Here is an 8,321-nt window from a genome sequence, read left to right on the forward strand (position 1 = left end):
CTATTAAGAAAATAAAAGGTTTAAAACATACCTATGCCTGTTGTATTATTTTTTCCACTTGGTATCAACTATCTACATTTAAAAAACAAGTATAAATTAAAAATTTATAACACCCCCGACAAGTGAAGGTTACAGTAGGTAACTAGAAAAAAGCTGATAACTTTCAAACGGCTGAACCGATTTTCTTGGATGATAGCTAAGAACACTCTCGATCAAGCCACCTTTCAAACAAAAAAAAACTAAATTAAAATCGGTTCATTCGTTTAGGCGCTAAGATGCCACAGACAGATACACACGTCAAACTTATAACACCCCTCTTTTTGGGTCGGGGGTTAATAAGCACGTTTTTTATTAGTAGGTAGGTACTTACCTAACATATCTATTTGGATCTTTTCTCGATAATAATGAGAATAGTGGGGAAATAAAATGAATTTCATACAGGTATATTTGTCTTTATTTATCGTCACATTTATAGAATAAAAATAAAAACCATAAATTATTTATTTTTACAACTAGGTACAACACAATAATTTAACAAACGGCAAAATATTATCAAGAACCAACATGCTTAGTAGTTAATACATTAAGGGCGGATACATAGGCATAATCAATTATTATTAATTTTAAAAAAGAAACAGAAAACATGATTAATCTCCCTTTACAGTTATAGGTACTATCACTTTTATAAGTTTAAGATATAGGTACTGCGATGGTACTGCGCAGAAATCTTATTTTTGAATGGCGCGAAAATATCTCGGCCAATCATAGCGCGCGTAAACTGCTATTGGTGGTTGCCTTTAATTGTACCCGCGAACTAAGAGCGAGATAGCACGAGTCACAGTTTTTCTTGTTTTAAATCTTAACGTGAAGCAATAAGGTCTATATTTTATTGATGTACATTCGGTTTTAGTCTTCCTTAGGTTGCGCTTTTCTGCACAGATGAATTTTGCCGACGCGACTTATAAAAGTGGTAGGTAGTACCTACTGTACATTATGTTCTAAATTGTAATAATAATAATAAATAATCTAAAAGAAAGATTTAATAAATGCTTAAGTTAAAGGTGTAAGGGAGATAGTAACATAAAAGTTATAAGATTACAGTTCAGTTTTAATAGGCATTCAAAATAAAAAATAGTATGGCACAATTTTAAATAACTAAAAGATATGGCTATGGGTCATACTGGAACATAATACACATTTTAGGCGCTTCTCAATATCTCATTTTTAGGGTTCCGTACATCGAAAGAAAAAACGGAAGCAAGATAACTATACCAAGTGGGGTATCATATGAAAGCGCTTTTTCGGCATATTCTAAAACAGATTTTTATGCATAATTGTTTTTGATTTATAGTGCAAAATGTCAGAAAAATACCCAAGTACCTATGGAACCCTCGGTGCGCGAGTCTGACTCACACTTCGCGGTTTTTTATTCAATACTAGGGGATGCCCGCGGCTTCGCCCGCGTGGATTTCGATTTTTTTAAATCCCGTAGGAATTCTTTGATTTTCCGGGATAAAAAGTAGCCTATGTCTTTCCCCGGGACGTATCCCAAGCCTGTACCAAATTTCATTAAAATCGGTTCAGTGGTTGGGCCGTGAAAACGTAGCAGACAGACAGACACACTTTCGCATTTATAATATTAGTATGGAAGTATGGATTGCAGGCCTTTTGCAGAATTATACGCAGCGCTTACCACTGCACCGGCGAGGTCGTCAGAATCGTCGTCACGAGGTCATCATCATCACTTTGTAAATAGAAGGTATTTTTTCTCTCTCGTCTGGCTTTACACTGAATAGCCAATGTCAAGTTTGTAGTTACTATATACATAAGTATGGATTTCGTCTGTGCCGGCGCTCGCCGACACACGCGCGGCGCCCCTTTAGAGCGCTTCCCAGTCAGTTCCACCACCAAACACCAAAAATACGCTTGAACTATTTAAGGCACCGGGAGTGTTAACAAATATTGGACATAGACTTGTGCATATTTTTTGACTACTACATCGCGTCAATCGCGTTGCGTGGTAAAAACGCAAAGTCACGTCCACACCTGCGCGTCATGAACGCGGGATGTGGGTTCGTCTATACATGTAATGACCGCGTAAGTGTACATGGCACCAGTAATTATCGTGGGAGACGACCGCCACGCGGCTAATGTTCCCGCTTCATAGTCGGTTTAGTCGGGCAGATTTGGATGATGCTTTATTTTGAATTAGTTTAGATGTATTGCGATGCAATCCGTCCAAAGAGGGCAATTGGGTAACTCTGTTCGCAATCATTATACATCATCATCATCATCATCATGATCAACCCATTTCCGCCCCACTACTGAGTACGGGTCTCCTCTCAGAATGAGAAGGGCTTAGGCCATAGTCTTCCACGCTGGCCCAATGCGGATTGGCAGACTTCACACACCTTTGAGAACATGGAGAACTCTCAGGCATGCAGGTTTCCTCACGATGTTTTCCTTCACCGTTAAAGCAAGTGATATTTAATTGCTTAAAACGCACATACGCAATCATTATACGGTGATCGCAAAACAAGTACTTAGTCCAATTTGCAACTTGGCAATTTGCGCAGGTCATAGACGGAAACGTTTAAAGTATTGAAACCCAAAAATAGAAGAAGACTAAGGATTAAATGCAAAATCCCAGCTGAGATTTGTTTAGTACAATGCGCAGTCATACGCCTCGTGTTCAGATTTTGCGCGCACTAAGGTTGACATCTATAGAGCGAACTTTAACTTTTCTCAGACTAAAGTGTGGTTTTACAGTGACGCTTTCGCCAGCGCGATTGGTAAGCGTCGCGGGTCACGAGCTTTGCGTCTCTTGGATCGTTACATAGTCGCGCGGATGGCCCGCGCTGACGGCAATTCGGCCACCGCGCTTACCACCCGCGCGGACAGTAAGCGTCACTGTAAAACCAGCCTAAGACACTGTTAAAACGAGATAGCGTTATGCCGCTGGCATAAATCCGTCTCGTTTTAACTGAAACTTTAGTCTAAACAAAGTCAAAGTGCGCTCTATAGATTTCAACCTAAGTATACCAAGCTTTGAAGAAGAGTGCAAGTGTATTACGCAATGACCCTCCTTGGTTAGCACTGAGCCTAGGGCGGCATAGATTCCGTTCTTTCAAATACATTGAGATCATATTTGCATAAAAAATAACACGTAAAGACGCGCTCACACCAGTAAACATTTACGCAGTTTTTTATTGATGTGGACGCGGCTTAAGATATAAATCGGCATTATGATAATATCTGCTTATTATAGTAGGAAATTAATAGCGTCATATGTGTTAATAGTAGCGAGAAAGGAACATGCTTTAACAAGAAACTAACGACTTAAAAACTATTTAAATAAGTATACAGGAATGTATATGTCGCCGCGGAGGCTTGGCGGGCTTTTATTTCATCACTCCATTAAACTACTTTTATTATAAATCTATTAAGTTAAGGTTAAACCGTATAGTTTTTAATCAAGTCATGCAATTTTGGTGTTAATTTTAATATAAAAATGATGCACGTTGATTACTATTTATTTTTATGTAAAAGAATGTTTTTGTATGCTCAGAAGTAAGTAAGTACTCGTTATGTTTCCTATTTATTTTTGTGTAATGATTTTGCTGTTCAAATTGCTGGAGAATCTATGTTAAATAGTTAAGATAATTTTAGAAGCTTATTTTCATTATAATTTTAACCTTAGTTTATTTAAATAGTTTGCTACTATCCAAACTCTGGATAGCAACAAGAATTTCCGAGCGCGTACGACGCCGGCAGCCAATAGAAGTTGTTGATATGCAAAGCGAAACAGTAGAACCAATGGGAGCCAAGTATTGCTGTCGCTATGATGTAAAAGTGAGGGCGCTGCCGGCTTGGACTTGTTCGGAATTACGAGAATTTATTATTAATTTTTCAACACGCGCTAGAGAAAGGTTGTAGGGGTAAACTCTGCCCAATTTTAGTGTTAAAATAGAAGGCTAGGTTGGCTAGGTCTTATTATTAGCTGTAAAATAATATTTACAGAGTAGTTTCGAGTTCTGGTTAATATTAGTGAATTCTTATAATCGTTTAAGCTAAATTCACAAGTGATGTTTCGTTTAAATAATCGTTATGGTAGTGAAATGTTTGTGAAAAGTAAATAACGCACAGAATTGCAATAGCAATTGCAATTCATGCCGAAATATTGTAAAACGAGTCTTTTCCTTGAATAACCAATTAATAACGTAATAAAGTGATTGTGATAAAGTGATAAATAACGCAAGGGATTTCAGTTATTTGTATTCATGGCATAATATTGTAAATCGAATATTTGAAAAGAGCGACCGCCGAGTTTCTTGCTGGTTCTTCTCGGTTTAAGGAAAGGCATTCCGAACCAGTGGTAGATGCATTTGACGATTCAAAAATACCTCTTAAAAGTTTAGTTGAATAAAAATAATTCTGCTCTATTCTATTCTAAATCTACCTACAGTTTCGTAATAAAATAAATTCAATTAGAACGTGTTTGTTTGCAAAATCCCCTTATAGATTTCACCCAGAGTTTTAAGTGGGTAGGTAGTGAAGTTATTGCAGGAATTGGTAATTCCTGACAATTATTATAAATCAAGATCTAAAATTAAATGTTTCATTTTCTTGATTAGTTCATTAAAATATTACAAACAACAATCTTAGTTCATTGTTTGGTTTTCTTGAGCAAGTACCTCCAGTACCTTCCAATACCTTCAGTATTAAAATTATTTTACTATCTACATCAGTGTTGTTTTAAAAATAATTTATGGTGAAATTTAATCGTAACAAAATGCTTTGATTCTACCTACGGTGTTAAATAAGTTGACTACCTACCTACCTTTTCAATCCAGTGTTTCTTTCAATTAATTTAGTTCTTTCTTTTAGTTTCTTTAGTTGTTCCGTTAAGCTTTGTGGGTAGAGATTTCATAACAACAATTTATGAGTAAAATTGATGGTAACGTAAAGTTAAATTAGTTTTAGATATTCAGATCAGGTTTTGTTTAGCTTTTGCTCCTGGCTTCTATTGTGGATAGTGATAGCAGAACCGGTGACCCAAGTGAGATCAACGGTTCTGCTCTTTTAAAAAATTAATAACGAGACCGCTTTTCCGATATCAGAAGTGGGATCGCTCCAGCGATCCCTTTCTGCCGCTCAGTATGTTACAGATCCTGGCCTTAACGATGTGAATCCAGAGGTACTGCTTGGTGGTGCGCATGGCCGGAGTTCGCCTGCGCCTGTTATGCAGAGTACGAATAGCCCAGCTGTCCTGCTACCGCAGCCGCTCCAGACAAGCCACAACTAGGTGACAAAGTGAAGATAACCGATGTCTTACGACTCGGACGGTAACGTGGGAGTACGTGAGTGTGTGATTATATTCCTACAGCTAAAAGTAATTGTCACCACTGTGACTACGAGTCTTTGCTCAAGTCGTGCTAAGATTTGGATAGACAACCGGCTATTTACTACGTTCGAGCCTAATTACCGTAAACTCACAACATACTTAGGTTTAGAGAGTAGTGTGTTAGTAGTTATTTTACAGATTTAGCACAAACACGTTCGTAGCTCATAATGACATTGCATCACTGAGCAAAAATTGGTAATATTGATGCCGTCCAGCCAGGCATCGAAACAGTAAGTGATGAACACTAATTGTTATCTTCTCTACTTGACTACTCACACTAAACCCTCTAGTAAATCAGATGTTTTAAACCAGCTCCCAAATTTTAAATTTTTATAAAATAATTCAAAATTTTTATTTTTGACAATCATCAGAATAAATTTTTCTATGCAATTTAATAAAATAAATTTAAACAAAAAAAAAGTCTGGGACACGATACCTATAAAACTTTTACTGGACACATCAAAGATGCTTTAAATATTAATTTGAATGATTAGTGGGAACGCCAATAAATTGACAAAAGTAATGAATTTTTAATATTTTATTTTTAATTATTTTTCAAAACCTGGTACCTTCTTTGGAAGCGTGCATTTATCATGAAGTCCTGATTATCATGAGTACTCTTACTTTAATTTGAGTTGCAAACGTTTCTGATGTAAAACCGATTTGTGTAACAATTTCGTCTCTATTACGCGTCTCTTCCTTTCATTGGAGATCAGAGCAAATCAAATCAAATCAAATCAAATTTCTTTATTGCGAATTTGGGTAAACAGTGGAGATGTTACAAAGACAAAAAGGTACAGCCAAATTCTGCTTATATGCATGCAATATGTTACATTAAATTAAATTACATAAATTTACATTAAATAAAAACAATTTAGCAACCAAATTAACCATCAATATTCTACAACGTTTAACTCAATTCCTGTCAGCTTCTTCCTCCAGTCGCGAGGAAATCGACTTATCTCTATCAACATCTCTATTGGCTCTAGCATCTCTATCGGCTCTAGCATCTCTATCGGCTCTAGCATCTCTATCGGCTCTAGCATCTCTATCGGCTCTAGCATCTCTATCGGCTCTAGCATCTCTATCGGCTCTAGCATCTCTATCGGCTCTAGCATCTCTATCGGCTCTAGCATCTCTATCGGCTCTAGCATCTCTATCGGCTCTAGCATCTCTATCGGCTCTAGCATCTCTATCGGCTCTAGCATCTCTATCGGCTCTAGCATCTCTATCGGCTCTAGCATCTCTATCGACTCAGAACCTCTATCGACTCTAGAGCCTCTATCAACTCTTTAATCTCTAACGACTCTAGAGTCTCTATCGACGATAGAATCTCTATTAACTTTGGAGCCTCTATCGACTTAAGTATCTCTATAAACTCTAGAAACTAGCATCTCTATAAGTTATCTCATCCAATTTTTACTTAGAAAGTCATAATTTATTTTAAACAACCTTTCATACTCGTATAACTGGTTTGTATTATTTAATACCAATAGTTATCTTTCTTCTGATCACTGCTGAAATATCGTGATAATTTAATAGATGATTTCGTCTAACTTAGTTCCAAAAGATTGAAGCTCTCATATCCTTTCGATCGATGCCTCATTTGATAGCCTAGCCAGATATTTTCTATTCTTTATTGCTCTCCCTTTTAACTTATTTAAGAAGAGATTATTCCACCCTTATACCAGCGTTTACAATACCAAATTCAAAAAGGTAAGCTATTGGATTTTACATTCGTGCCAGAAGCGCAAGTCTTAGCTTTGACTGACCCAAAGACAACAATGGTTATCAGCACGTGATTACGGATGCTAAACATCAGCTGTACCTTTGGTTTAGCACTTTTTGTTCTTGGGCGTAAGTTCACGGTAATAGGTAATTGGTAACTGACTGTAAAGCGCTGAAGGAGTCCAAGCAAGTTCCACTACGCTGGGCGTATCTTCAAAACTTCGAGTATACAATACAGGATGGGCGAGCGTACCAACATGCTAAATTTTTAAGCACAAATTTAGAGCAATGATTACAGTTAGCGTCAATATTAAGCAGCAGAAATGTCTTATTTATTCTCTTGTCATGAATATCTCCGTGCTATCCTAAAGTGTAAAAAAAAAAGAGAAAAGAAAAGAAAATTAATTCAATCGTGGGCACTTGGCACTAGAAGGCTTCTAACTGACCTTCAAATCGTCGGAACTGTGTACCTAGTACCGGGACCCCTGAAACTCGTCAAGTTGTGTAACTTATCGGTAAATAGTCTGCCAAAGGTTTGATAGAGCGGGCAAAAAAAATTATAATTTAAAACAATTGGACTATATTAGTGCCAAAATAGCTGTTGTTACTAAACAACTGCAAAAACCAGGCTTCGCTTGGTTTCAGATTTAGTTTATTTATTATTCTTGCTTAATAATAACCACAGAAACAAGGCCTCGCTTGGCCTCGGGTTTAATGAGTTTTGTAAAGATTTACAGAGTTTTCTCATGTGCTGTACCCAATCAAGATTTAATCGATTGTCATGGGCGGCTAACCAAGGGCAACCCTTCAGGCGGCCGTGTCGCCTCAAGATGATCAGCAGCAACTGGCTTCGCAACCCTCAGCTGTGTCATCAATCGTTGTGCTGGGTAGATGACCTACGCGATGACCAAAGCAAGCTTGGATTTTATGCCCGGTGACTGTATAATTTACTGTCTTTCTCAAACTCTTTTTCTTACTCATATCACATGGCAAATTTAAAATAATAAGTAATAATAAAATAAAATAAGTTATGATGATATTGACATTCCATTTTGATGTTGACTTAGACTTTGACCTTGACTGAAAAATAAAACAAAAATGTTAAAAAAAAAACATAAAGAGGTACGTTGACGTGTGGAGCCGATCAACGACCAATCTATTTAAAATAACTATTGACGTGTGGAGCCGA

General features: G+C 37.1%; 1 long non-coding RNA gene across 1 annotated transcript; it reads right to left on the reverse strand.

Annotated features, from left to right (window-relative positions):
• Positions 1 to 439: 439 nt before the first annotated feature.
• On the reverse strand, positions 440 to 2,389 carry LOC123874832. Its single transcript, XR_006798016.1, has 2 exons — positions 1,916 to 2,389; positions 440 to 512 (listed from the first exon to the last, which is right to left on the reverse strand). It is a non-coding gene; the product is annotated as an uncharacterized LOC123874832 (long non-coding RNA).
• Positions 2,390 to 8,321: the final 5,932 nt, after the last annotated feature.

Source organism: Maniola jurtina, chromosome 19 (genome assembly GCF_905333055.1).
Source record: "Maniola jurtina chromosome 19, ilManJurt1.1, whole genome shotgun sequence".
Lineage (NCBI taxonomy): Eukaryota > Metazoa > Arthropoda > Insecta > Lepidoptera > Nymphalidae > Maniola > Maniola jurtina.